Below are 14,185 nucleotides of genomic sequence, written 5' to 3'. Positions count from 1 at the left end.
TTTATTTTTGTAAAATTAAATGAATGTTTTGTCAATGAATGAATTCAGTTTAACCATGGACAGTGGTTCCACACAGCTTGAATGATTATTTTGAAAAGGAAACATTTTTTTTCAGTTGATCTTTCAATTTGTGTTCTGAGAACATAACATAGTTGAGTTAATCACACAGAATTTTCTCATGTCTAATTCAAACCAAGTGAATGTGGAGAGATCATACAGTTATGGCCAAAATTTTTTGAGAATGACACAAATATCAATTTTCAAAATTTTCTGGCGCTTTAGTTTGATTAAACCAATTTGCATATACTCCAGAATGTTATGAAGAGTGATCAGATGAATTGCAATTAATTGCCAAGTTCCTCTTTGCCATAAAAATGAACTTTATCCCAAAAAACCCATTTCCAGCGCATTTCAGCCCTGCCACAAAAGGACCTGCTGACATCATTTCAGGGATTCTCTCCTTGACACAGGTGAGAGTGTTGATGAGGACAAGGCTGGAAATCACTGTCATGCTGATTGAGTTAGAATAACAGACTGGATGCTTTAATAGGAGGGTGGTGCTTGAAATCATTGTTCTTTCTCTGTTAACCACGGTTACCTGCAAGGAAACACATGCAGTCATCACTGCTTTGCACAAAAGGGGCTTCAAAGGCAAGGATATTGCTGCTAGTATGACTGCACCTAAATCAACCATTTATCGGATCATCAAGAATTTCAATGAAATTTAACGTAGATAAATGTAAGGTAATCCATGCAGGGAGCAGAAATATAAAGTACAGATATTTTATGGGTTCCACTGAAATAAAGGTAGCTGATTATGAGAAAGATCTTGGTGTGTATGTTGATGCTTCCATGTCCCACTCTCGCCAGTGTAGGGAAGCAATAAAAAAGGCCAATAGGATGTTGGGTTACTTCTCTAGGTGTGTGTAGTTTAAGTCAAAGGAGGTGATGCTACAATTATACAATTCCTTGGTAAGACCCCACCTAGAATATTGTGTGCAGGTTTGGTCACCATACCTTAAGAAGGACATTGCTGCCTTAGAAAAGGTGCAACGGAGGGCTACGAGAATGATTCCTGGTCTTAGAGGAATGTCTTATGAGGAGAGGTTAGCTGAGCTGAATCTGTATAGCCTTGAGCAAAGGAGACTAAGGGGGGACATGATCCAGGTCTGTTCAGCCAAATTTAGATGCTGTTCAGCCAAATGGCTACTTCAATATTAGTTTAAATACTAGAACTCGTGGCCATAAGTGAAAATTAGTGGGAGAACATTTTAAAACAAATTTGAGAAAGCACTTCTTTACACAGCATGTAGTCAGAGTATGGAATAGTTTTCCTGCTAGTGTAGCACAAGCTAAAACCCTGGGTTCCTTTAAATCAGAGCTAGATAAGATTTTAACAACTCTGAGCTATTAGTTAAGTTCTCCCCAAACGAGCTTGATTGGTCGAATGGCCTCCTCTCGTTTGTAAGTTTCTTTTGTTCTTATGTTCTTAAACAGAGAGGTTCACTTGTTGTGAAGAAGGCTTCAGGGCCCCCAAGAAAGTCCAGCAAGTGCCTGAACCGTCTCCTAAAGTTCATTCAGCTTAGGGATCGGGCCACCACCAGTGCAGAGCTCACTCAGGAATGGCGGCAGGCAGGTGTGAGTGTATCTGCATGCATAGTCAGGTGAAGACTTTTGTATGATCACCTGGTGTCAAGAAGGGCAGCAAAGAAGCAACTTCTCTCTAAGAAAAACATCAGGGACAGACTGATGTTCTGCAAAAGATACTGGGATTGGACTGCTGAGGACTGGGGTAAAGTTATTTTCTTTGTTGAATCCCCTTTTTGATTGTTTTTGGGCATCCAGAAAAAAGATTGTCCAGAGAAGCAAAGGTGAGCGCTACCATCAGTCCTGTGTCATGCCAACAGTAAAGCATCCTGAGACCATTCATGTGTGGGGCTACTTCTCAGCCAAGGGACTGGGCTCACTCAAAATTTTGCCTAAGAACACAGCAATGAATAAATAATGGTACCAAAACATACACCAATAGCAACTTCTCCCAACCATCCAAGAACAGTTTGATGATGAACAATGCCTTTTCCAGCATGATGAAGCACCGTGCCATAAGGCAAAAGTGATATCTAAGTGGCTCAGGGAACAAAACATTGACAAAATATTTGGGTCCATGGGCAGGAAACTCCCCAGACTTTATTCCCTTCAGAACTTTTGACTAATCCTCAAGAGGCAGCTGGACAGACAAAAACTCACAAATTCTGACAAAGTCCAAGCATTGATTATGCAAGAATGGGCTGCCATCAGTCAGGATTTGGCCCAGAAGTTGTTTGACAGAATGTCAGGGCAAATTGCACCAGTCTTGAGAAAGAGGGGCTAATCATGCAAATATTGACTCTTTGTATAAACTTAATGTAATTGTCAATAAAGGGCTTTGACACTTATGAGATGCTTGTAATTATACTTCAGTATATTATAGAAACATCTGACAAAAAAGATCTACAAACACTGAAGCAGCAAACTTTGTGAAAACCAATACTTGTGTCATTCTCCAAACTTTTGGCCACGACTGTACATGTCTTTCATTATAACACTATAAAAGCAATATAAAATGTTAACATGAAACAAGTAACAATAAACAAATCTGTCTTAATAAAGTCATATGCTGTCATGTATAATAAAATGAAAAGTTTATGTAAAAGTGCTATAGTGTTCCTAAAGGCTTTTCCTTTGAGTGTCTTACATGTCAAGTGTGCTTTTGGTGGGAATGTGGCCATAATCATACAAGGGAAACACTGACTTACAGTATACTCAAGTCAGGTCAGGTTGGGGAGCGTGCACTGGTGCAGCATGATGTCACACCTACCACCCAATTAAATACCTCAGGATCCCAGCTGGCAACCCCCCAGGTGGACACACAGTCCAGTCCCACCCTCCAGAAATGACCATCTATCCGCCGCAGCCAGGTGTTACGTGGACGTCTCCTTGGCCTGGTCCAGTCGCTTGTGTCTTCAGCAATTAGGATCCTCGGAGCCTAAGAGATTGTGTGTCTTAGAGTGTGTATGTGTGCATGCATGGTTCTGTGTGTCTGGGAGTGTGTATGTGTGCATGCATGGTTCTGTGTGTCTGAGAGTGTGTATGTATGCATGCATGGTTCTGTGTGTCTGAGAGTGTGTATGTGTGCATGCATGGTTCTGTGTGTCTGAGAGTGTGTATGTGTGTATGCATGGTTCTGTGTGTCTGCATGTTTGTACTGGAACGGGGGGGCACGTGGATGATGGGGCGGTGCGGGGGCGGTAGTGAGGGGATTTGGGGGAGGGAGGGTGCGGGGACTGGGGAAGGAGGGTTGGGGGGGTCAGGGTAGCCAGGGGCGTGGGTGCCTGGTGGCTCTCAGAGCGTCTCCCTGGTCTCCCAGGTGGGGGTTCTTGGGAGGGGTGCAGGTCTGCCCGGGGCTGGCGGGGCTCCAGGCTCTATCCTGCACGGCCGGCCCCCGGGAGGGAACCGGCACGTTGCCGCCTGTGGCCGTGGGGCTCCTGGTTCATGCTTGCCGGTTGGGGGGCGCCCGGTGCCTCCCCCCTCTGCCTCCTGGGGTGGACGCACAGCCCTCCAGTGGCAGGAGGCCCGGGTGCCTGGTCACTGTGCGGCCCCGGGGCGGTGCTGTTCTGGCCTTGCACACTCATTGGGAATCATTCCATGTTAACCTGCACACTCATACATACACTCACAACACACAAACACACACACACACGTATATACTGTATGCACACACACACGTACATATGCACACACACACACACATGCACATACAAGATAGCCCAGGGCTTTCTTGCCCTATTTTATCTCTCTCTCTCCTTGTCTGGGTGTATGTGTGTGTGCTTGGCTTCCATTCTTTATTCTCAGATGCAGATACTGCTGCGGTGATATCCAGACCGCGTTTCTGTTGGTCTGCTTATGTATCTTTTTCTTTGGTATTACAGTTTTTTCCAATCATTTTAACGCGTGTCTCAATACCATGTCCACTTTTTCAAAACACTTAACACATGCACCATACCATTGGACCATGTGAGCTAAACTATGTATGCTTTTGCATTGCCTTGACACAATATGCATTCAATCACCACTTCCCCCAAATTTCATGAATACTTCTCTCAGTCAGTGCTCACCACCAGCAAAACTTCGTACAACTACAGCCGATTTTTCAGACGTTTAGATAATCTGTTCAAAACAGTTCACTTTCAGGTCAAAACCTAATGAAATTTAGAGCACTGTCAATTGAAACATGCTGCATTTTGACAGACAAAGGACACTATGCACTTGCACTAACACAAATAATTGTGCTTTTAGCAGAAATTTCCTAATTTTGTTTTTGTTTGCTGCTTCGTTACCATCTACATCATCTATACGAATGAGGCCATGGAGTGTCCCCCCCTTTCCTTTTTGCAAGGCAACACAATGTAATCGGTGCAAAAACAGTGGGTATGGCAACACATATATTACAGTACAACATTTACATTTATTCATTTAGCAGACACTTTTATCAAAAGCATCTTATAGTAAAGTACGGTCACTACAGGGACTGTCCCTCTGGAGCAAGTTGGGGTCTAGGGCCTTGCTCAGGGGCACAATGATGGCACCTCCTGGGAGTGAACTCACAATCTTCTGGGGTTCCTAATGGGAGCCCAGCCAGATCCCTAACCACTAGACCACCACCATCCCCCTAGATCAGAGATCTCCAAGTCCGGTCCTGGAGAGCTACTGTCCAGTAGGTTTTCTATCCTACCTGGCTTCTGATGAGCCACACCTGTTCCTGGTATTTACTTGAGTATAGGTGTGACTCATCAGAAGCCAGGTAGGATAGAAAACCTACTGGACAGTAGCTCTCCAGGACTGGAGTTGGAGACCCCTGCCCTAGATCACCCCAAGCATTTTACAATGGTTGAAGCTGGAAAGCTGAATGAAAACACACACCAGCCTGAAATTTCAGCTAAGAACCTATCTAGGAATTTGTTTGGTTAGTGCCAATTTGCCACATGTACAAAAGGGGCCATCTTTGGATTGGCATTTTCTGCTAGGAATGAAATATTTACATACTGCAAAAAAGAAACAGCAACACTTACATGATTTCTAATGAAATATATTGCAGCATTTCAGAATTGGTTGGTATTACAATTTTTACACACAAAAGTAGTTCTTGTTTATTTTATTTTTACAGTGCAACATGACAGTAATTTGTGCCAAACTGGAGGATACAGCCACACTTTATATATGTAATTTGCAATACTGAAAGTTGTTAGTGTTTTTTAGCCCAATGAACATTGAGTGCCCCAGTAGTGTTGTTGGCTGACAGCATTTGTCATGGTTATGGCAGCATGAGTCACTTTTGGGTGAATTGTGAAACGTTTTGGTGGTTGTAGGGCATTTTGCACCAAAGGTTAAGTGGTATGCTCAGTTGTGTATTGGTACAGCCCACTGTGTTAAGTGTTTTGAAAAAGTGGACATGGTATTGAGACAAGTGTGAAAATGATTAGAAAAAACTGTAATGCATTGCTTACCGGAGAACATAACGGAGTGAAGCAGGTGTGCATCTGGCCCCACCTACAAAGTAATTGAGTGAAGACACAAAACAGGAATTTTATTCTTTGTTTCCTCACTGACTTCCAGTGAAGAATTCCACAGAAACAAGTTGCTACTGTACCAACGGGGACGTCATAGACAGGTGTGATTTATGAGATTTATATCTTACTGTGATCTATAAGAAGCTGTTGTCAAGCATCCACAATACTGCTTAGTTTGCTGAGAAGGGTCACACTGATGGAGTACACAGTCAGGATCGAACCCGACGCCTCTGCTGATGGCATTTACATTCAGCTGAAAAATGGAGAAGAGCTGTCTGAAGAGGTCAGGGTTACAGGACAAAAGACAGTGAGTATGATACTAAATATATCTGTACTTTATAATGAATGCTTTATTATAGTATTTGTAAAAAAATACTGATATTTTTATTGTGTGGATAATACTGCCTTTTCCTTCCCAAAGATCCTTAAGTTTGACAAAAAACCACAAGAAATCATCATCCAACGGAAAACATCTTTTTGTAAAAGGACATTCACGACATTTTACTGCAAATACATTGAGGTGCAGAGCTCGGAATCTGTCTTCTACTTTCCAGTCTTCAAAAACATTTCCACCACAAAGGAGACCATAGCAGAAAGCTCAGGTATCCGGTCTGTCGCTGATAACACAGAGGAGGGAGGATGTGGTCATTTTATATATGAATGTGATGGTCACCCGCATGTTAATGAGTGTGATGGAGCTGCAAGTTCACTGTGTGATGGGTGCACGTGCAAGTAGGATTTACACCAAAGACATCATACATGTTAAGTAGTGTGTACTTACCATGGTGAAGACATGTCAGTAAACACATGTTCTATTCTAGGAAAGCTGCCTTGGGAAGAGGATGAGGAGAAGAGAAAAGAGGGAATAAAATGGAAGAAATATCTCCAAGGTAAGTGGTCATTTTAAAAGCTTCAGTCACATTTGTGTTAGTATGACCAGTGCTTGAAGTGGGCCGGGGATGCAGCGGAACACAGTTCCGGAACTTCTGTATTTTCGTCTTTTGGGTTCCGCCACTTTTTTCTGCGTTCTGGTACTTACTGAAACTGATCCGACGCAGCGACAGTGGCCCGAGAATAGACAATATCACAAGACCAATAAAAGACTACATTACCCAAGAGCCACGACAGTGCCCTATCATATGCATCCACTGAGTCCCAACCAATCGCATCAAACTTTAGCCCTAGTCTATTGTTAGGCCTACAAGTATCACACTGGTCATGTTGTTTTAATGGTTTTTCAGTATTCCATTTCTGAATTAGAAAAAAGTAGCCTATGCCTATAGGTTATTGCTTGGAAGAATGATTAAATTAAAATAGTTTTTGAACCAACACATCCTAAATACTTGATTTTTTTTTCACTGCACAAATGTCAAATGTCGGAAAATTAGAGTTCCTGCACTTATTTTTTCCCACTTCAAGCACTGAGTATGACCCTCAATGTCAGACTGCCATAGCTTACAGGATGTGAGCAATCAGGTCCCAGTCAGCAGCTTAAAGGCCATTTCACATCAAAATGCAACACCAAAAAAACTACATGAATATGTGAAATTTTTGCATGCAAATTTGATCAAACGTCTTCACAGCAAACACAATGCTAAATTCTGGCAACTCATTGAGAAAACTTTGCATACAGATAGAAATTGTAAAACTGATGACATGCACTAACATGAGTGACAGTGTGTTTTTCATGTTTCTTTTGAGCAAACAAGTGAAAAGAATAAGGTGAAGATACAGCATTCCTCTACTTCTACAGTAGCCTGAACTTTACAACATGCTTCATATGGTACTTCAGGATAACCATTGAAATCATGGCAGCAACATCATCTATCATCAGTTAATTAGCCAGAAATCCAGATAAAACACAGCCTATTATTAATTTTTAGCAGGATTTTTATTGGAAATTTATTGTACACTGACAGACCTATGAATCAAGCAAAAAAAAAAAAAGTTAAAAAATTAAGCAAAAACCAATATAAACAGAAGAAAACAGAACCGCTGCAAACAGCTCAATATGCACGTTGTCATCAAATAACAAGACAGGCTAGTAGGGACGAGCAGATTGATACTGATGTAGCAGTTCTTTCCATGAATGTTTTCATTTTGAGTCAAAATTCAGTGTTTTTTACCTTGTAATTTAAATGTTTATATTATTATAAGGAGCAGGATATGAGCAACAATCAGGCAGTGCTGCCCATGGGTGGGGAGAATGTCCTAGAGACTAAAGAAAAGTGTAAGGATCCATCCACTGGCAAACTTCCACCCCCCACCCTGCCAGCTCATCATTTTTAATTTGTCATTCGGGTTGGGCCAGCAATGAATTTCAGCATCTGCGGTACCAAACTTGTATCTAATCAAAATTGGATCAAAAATTAAATCAGTGGTATCGTCAGTCACTAAAGGCTAGTGTTGTGTACCAAATGAAAGGTTTTCTACCTATTCAAAAAAACTGATCACATGTGTAAAAACTGACATCCTATTGGTCATTCATTTTTTTTAACGCATCCAAAAATTGCAAAAAACGATTTCTCTCCAAATAAAAAAAATTATGCTTCACAACAATGAGAATTTGTCAGATGTGGTATGACAGAGAAATACATTTGTTCATTTTAGAATGATGTTCGTTTTTCGTGCATTGAATGACACTGTGTGGAATTCTGTATGGTGAAGGTCAGACATGGCTCTTGATACTGATGGTTCTCCTTGTTTTTCAGTAAAATTCCTTTCACCTTCTAATGGATTTTAATATTTTTTCTAGAGCGTGTTGGCTGGACAGCTCCTGATGGTAAGTTTAAGCAGTGACAGTTACAGTAGACTGTTGAAACACACCATAGTCTCCGTTTCTCAGTAAAATCTTGCAGTCACACTGTGCTGGACTGGCCATCTGGCAAACCCCTGATCTTATAAACTCTTACATTGCTTTCTGTTGGTATGAGAAGGAGTATAACATCAAAAGTATCAATGTAAAATAATAGATCATCTTCAGTAGTAAAATGTTAGCCAGTTTATAATGCATCATGAATTGTTCTTTCTTCACTATGGTCAGTTGCCTGGCCTGTGAATTATGTGTTTGGTCTGTACATGATATTATGACCAGGGCATGTCATTCGGTAAGTGGAAGTGCTCAGTTATGATAAACCCATCTTCCTTTCAGAGATCACCGCCCCCTTCATGTCACAGGGCAAATGTGCTTTCAATTACTCCTCTTCAAAGAAGACCCTCTCCCTCCTATCACTGGCCAAAGATGATTCCAGTAAGTCAGTCCTGTTCATTTCCATAAGATCATACAATAACTGTGATATTTTTGTGAACCTAAGGAACTGACCCATGATTGTTTCTCTGACTGTGGTCACATTTCCAGCTACACTTATGTAAATATTTGTTTCTTTGAAACAATGTAGCTTATATCCGCAGCTTTATCAGTGATTCAGGGAGAGCATTTGCATGTTCCCCAACATTTTGCTGTGTTGTGATAGCTTCTGTTTTTGGTGGTTGATGTTATTTTATACAATTGATGAGTCCAGAGCCTGATACCAAGAGAAAAGCACGTCTGGTCCTGCATTGAAAATACTTCAGTTAACCGGATTTGACTTAAAAAATATGCAAGTGAATGCATTACTCTGAGAATGTAAATAATACTTCCCCCAAAGTGTTACCGTAATTGCAAGGACTGACATTCAAACCCAAAAACAAGCATGCACTTAATTATCATTAATATTTCGACCCAAGGCATTTACTATATATCACGCATCCATTTGAAGGCTGTTATAACAGAAAATGCATGTAGAGAATTGAGTCCAAGTTTGTATCTTAGGTGGGATATTCTGGGAGCTGTGTCCAAAGGAGTGGAAGGAACCTTTGGATAAAACACAACGTAAGTGAGTCCAGCTATTAGCTTGAAATTCAGGGTGAGCTGTGATCTGTTTAGGACACCTTTGTGAGTAACAGAAACAGCCCAAAATATAATTTACCCAAAAGTGTGATCACAGTCTAACTGTATAACTTACACCAAATCATGCATTCTTTGTGACTTTATGAAATGTGAAAAACTGCATTGACTGTTTTGCCTAATTGTTATAAACAGACACACTGTGTTTACCAGCAGTTCACCATATCAAGTCATGTCTAATTGTTCGTATGACTTTGCAGCCGCAATTAAGAAGACATATGGCAAACTGAAGACCTCCCTGGATGTTTCACATATGAGTATGGCCATGACTGAGAATCAGGAGGAGCTTCTTCTGATCGGAAGTCCAGGTTGATACTCTAGGATTTCCATCAATGGCCCGGAGTGGCTAATCGGGAGATTTCCCAGTGGGACGCTTGACTTTGGACTGGTCGGAAATAAAATTATTCCATTTGACAGTCCTTGCATTAGTGATGTTGTTAACCTGTTGCACAATACTAACCAATTCAAATATTAGCGTATTTATACAGCTTATCATGACAAATCAATGTGTGCGCAAATGTAATTTTAAGAAAAAAAAAATGTATATAAAAAATTATTGCACGATCTGAGTATTGAGTAAAATGACCATTTAACCATTTTGTAGTTTCTGACCAGCAGTCCCCTGTCAGTCGACGTTCTGCCAAGAATGAGGGACTGATGAGCAGTGAGGATGCCAGGACGGCGGGGGGGGCAGGTATTATATATGTATTCAATTAAAGTTACTTAATTTAAATCCACATACAGTGATGCCCTGCTATATCACGCAAGTTACGTTCCAGATGCGCGACATAGAAAGACCATATAAACAAACTTTGTAAATATAATTTAAGCCTTAAATCGTACGGGTTAAAACAAAACAAAAAGTTCACAACAATCGGACGACAAGCAAGGTACGCGATATGCAGAGAACTGTGATGCGTCGGGGAAAAATCCGTGATATAGCGGGGATCACTGTATTCAGAAGGTGATGAGATTTACATTTTAGATTCAGAGGTAAACTACACAGAGTGTATTAGTGAAGTTAAAAGACTAATAAGTTGTATGATTTTATACAGCATATTTCAGGCACAGACGTATTGTGTTTTATATGAAAAGATATTTTGACACTTTCAATCACTCAGGTTGCCTGTGAGAAAAGCTTCTCTACCCTTAAATTTAACAGGTTGTGAAGCTCACTGACTCAGGAGCACTTGGAGGTCTTCGTGCTAATGTGCACAGAGAAGGAAATCCTTATGTTGATAGATAATGAGTAATAAACAAAGTTACAGAGACCAGTACTCTACTCAGGCAGCTGTTACCGTCATAGATGGCTACTGTTATAGATATGATGCTATTGGTGTTTAAGCCATTTACAGGTAAAAATTTGTATAGTAGTGCAACATGCCTCACGTGAAGAACTTGTGTTTCGTTCATATTTGAAAAAAGCAAATAAAACCAGTGAATAATATGAAGTGAAGTATTGCCTCCTTTATCCAGTTTTCACTTTCCTGAAAAAAGTGGGCTGGTCATGGGCATGAAGCCCCCCAGCTGAAAACTGGCTCCACTTCGGCCCTGACTTGCACTGAATTGGAAATATTTTAGAAAAATACACTGAATTTCGAGGCTTTACAGAACAGTGCGCTATTGTAGACTTAACATGTAAGGTTATAATTACAAGACTTTAATAATAATAGATCGTGATCTAAAGTAGGGCATGAAACTCCAGGGCTGAAAATGAGTCCCACTCCGGCCCTGGTATAACTTACATTCTTTGTGGCTTTATGAAATGTGAAAAATTGCATTGACTTTTCTGCCTAATTGTAACACACTATGTTTATCAGCAGTTCGCCATTTCAAGCAATGTCTAATCAGTTAATGAATTTTAATATGCCTGTTATTTTCCTGCCTCACTTAATTTTAGGAGTAAGGGGTCCAACCATAGCTCACCAGTACACCCTGAAAGAGAAAGTATGGAACTGGATCAGTGGTGTGATCCATTACCTTCTGTGAGTAGATGTGGCTCCAGCTTTCTACACCACTGTATCTTCACAGCACCCTGTAAAGTTCTTCCATGGATCTTTTGGATGCAAACATAATTGTACATCTTTAAAACCTGATTTATTTTTAATTTGAAATCACTGTTATTGACTGTTGTATTTTTCATTGTGTTTGAATGCACAGGCAGTGTCATGGCTCAGTGGATAGCACTGCACTCTCGCACTGCACTCTCGCACTGCACTGTCACACTTCTAGGTTGGAGTTTCCCTCGCTTTGCCCAGTAGCTCCTCTCTGTGTGATGCAGGTTTCCTCTGGGTACTCTGGTTTCTTCTCACAGTCCAGCTATATGCGGCTAGGATAAGTCGTGTTTTTATAATGGCCATGAGTGTGTGTCTGTGTGTGTGTCTGGTCATTTATATAATTCATGGTGAGTAGAGGTCGCCCGATATTTTGGGCTGATATTTGGCATTTTTTATCATCGGCCGATATCCGTGTGTGTGTGTGTGTGCGTGATTGTGCATGCATGTGTGACATAGGTATACCCGATGTCTGTGTGTGTGTGTGTGCGAGCGGGTTTACCTATCCTTATGGGGACATAATGGGTTTCCTGGTCCCCATAAGGGAAAACTCTATTTTATAAAAATCGGTGACTGCTATGAAAAAACTAAAAATGCAAAAACTCTTGTATTTTGTGAGGTTACTTATGGTTATGGTTAGGGCAGGGTGGGGGTTAAGGTTGTCATAGTTAGCGTTAGCATTTTTCCCATTGAAATGAATGAGCGGTCCCCATAAGGATATGTTTACCCTACATGTGCGTGTGTGTGACTGTGTGTGACATAGGTATACCCGACGTGTGTGTGTGTGCGTGTGTGTGTGTGACATAGGTATACCCGACGTGTGCGTGTGTGTGTGTGACATAGGTATACCCGACGTGTGTGTGTGTGCGTGTGTGTGTGTGTGACATAGGTATACCCGAAGTGTGTGTGTGTGTGTGCGTGTGTGTGTGTGTGACATAGGTATACCCGACGTGTGTGTGTGTGTGTGTGTGACATAGGTATACCCGACGTGTGTGTTTGTGTGTGTGTGTGTGTGACATAGGTATACCCGACGTGTGTGTGTGTGCGTGTGTGTGTGTGACATAGGTATACCTGACGTGTGCGTGTGTGTGTGTGACATAGGTATACCCGACGTGTGTGTGTGTGACATAGGTATACCCGACGTGTGTGTGTGTGCGTGTGTGTGTGTGACATAGGTATACCCGAAGTGTGTGTGTGTGTGCGTGTGTGTGTGTGACATAGGTATACCCGACGTGTGTGTGTGTGACATAGGTATACCCGACGTGTGTGTGTGTGTGCGTGTGTGTGACATAGGTATACCCGACGTGTGTGTGTGTGTGACATAGGTATACCCGACGTGTGTGTGTGTGTGTGTGTGTGACATAGGTATACCCGACGTGTGTGTGTGTGTGACATAGGTATACCCGACGTGTGTGTGTGTGCGTGTGTGTGTGTGACATAGGTATACCCGACGTGTGTGTGTGTGTGTGACATAGGTATACCCGACGTGTGTGTGTGTGTGTGTGACATAGGTATACCCGACGTGTGTGTGTGTGTGTGACATAGGTATACCCGACGTGTGTGTGTGTGTGATATAGGTATACCCGACGTGTGTGTGTGTGTGTGACATAGGTATACCCGACGTGTGTGTGTGTGTGTGTGTGTGTGACATAGGTATACCCGACGTGTGTGTGTGTGTGCGTGTGTGTGACATAGGTATACCCGACGTGTGTGTGTGTGACATAGGTATACCCGACGTGTGTGTGTGTGTGTGACATAGGTATACCCGACGTGTGTGTGTGTGACATAGGTATACCCGACGTGTGTGTTTGTGTGTGACATAGGTATACCCGACGTGTGTGTGTGTGTGACATAGGTATACCCGACGTGTGTGTGTGTGTATGTGTGTGTGTGTGTGTGTGTGAGTGAGGATGAGAGTGTGTGATGGACTGGCATCTTGTCCTACTGTAAGTGTCCCTTTGCTCCAAGCTCACTGTCACCCTGTATTATTAACAATTATGACAGGTAAATAAATTCTCATTTCCACTCCTGTCCAATCACTGTACAGTGTGCCCTCTTCCACATTCTCCAGTACACAGCTGGGTACACCAGTCTGGGTCATCACAGCTGCAGAATGGCTTCATGTTGGGAACATCAGGATTCACTGTCCAGGAACAGAGTGACACACTTTCTCCAGCATGGTTGCTTCCAGTCTTGCATTGTCAAATGGTTCCATTTGGAACTGGTTTCATTGTTACTGTATATTTCACCGGTTTCATCTCATTTTACTTTTCAGGTTATCTGGACACAACATTTCCAAAGATATTGAGTGAGTAATTCATACCATGCTTCATTTTACTGGTGTTTTGTTTGCTTTTTGTTTTTGCATGTATGTATATTTTAACAGATATCAAGTTGGAATACATAACTCCCTGAATTCCAGCTAACCCCATTATGTGTGTTTGCATAGTCACTGAAAATATGCAGTGAAATTTGCTTACTTTGAAGGACAAAAATTTTGGTTAATGGAGCAGATTTCCTCTCTTCACAGTAAGATCTACATAAGTGGTCTTCCAAGCTTTGCGAAACATGGTGACTTC

Source organism: Paramormyrops kingsleyae, chromosome 7 (genome assembly GCF_048594095.1).
Source record: "Paramormyrops kingsleyae isolate MSU_618 chromosome 7, PKINGS_0.4, whole genome shotgun sequence".
Taxonomy (NCBI): Eukaryota; Metazoa; Chordata; class Actinopteri; order Osteoglossiformes; family Mormyridae; genus Paramormyrops; species Paramormyrops kingsleyae.
Note: the sequence above shows the minus strand (reverse complement) of the source record.